This window comes from Octopus bimaculoides, chromosome 1 (genome assembly GCF_001194135.2).
Source record: "Octopus bimaculoides isolate UCB-OBI-ISO-001 chromosome 1, ASM119413v2, whole genome shotgun sequence".
Classification (NCBI taxonomy): Eukaryota; Metazoa; Mollusca; class Cephalopoda; order Octopoda; family Octopodidae; genus Octopus; species Octopus bimaculoides.
Window position 1 is genome coordinate 105542811 of NC_068981.1, and position 266 is coordinate 105543076.

The following is a 266-nucleotide window of genomic DNA, read 5'->3' on the forward strand; positions in this document are numbered from 1 at the left end:
ATCGCTAGTGATACGGAAGAGAATCATCTCCACCATTTGTCGCAACTTTTTCAGCGTCTTCGCGCTTATAATGTGAAGATTAATCCCGACAAGTGTCTTTTCGGGCAGTCATCCCTGAATTTTGTGGGACGTTTGGTTGATTCTAATGGGATCAAACCTCTTCCTGCTAAAGTCGATGCAATTCAACGCATCGCACCTCCAACCTCTCTGCGACAGTTGCGCCATTTTTTAGGCATGGTCAATTTTTACAGGAGATTCATTGACCG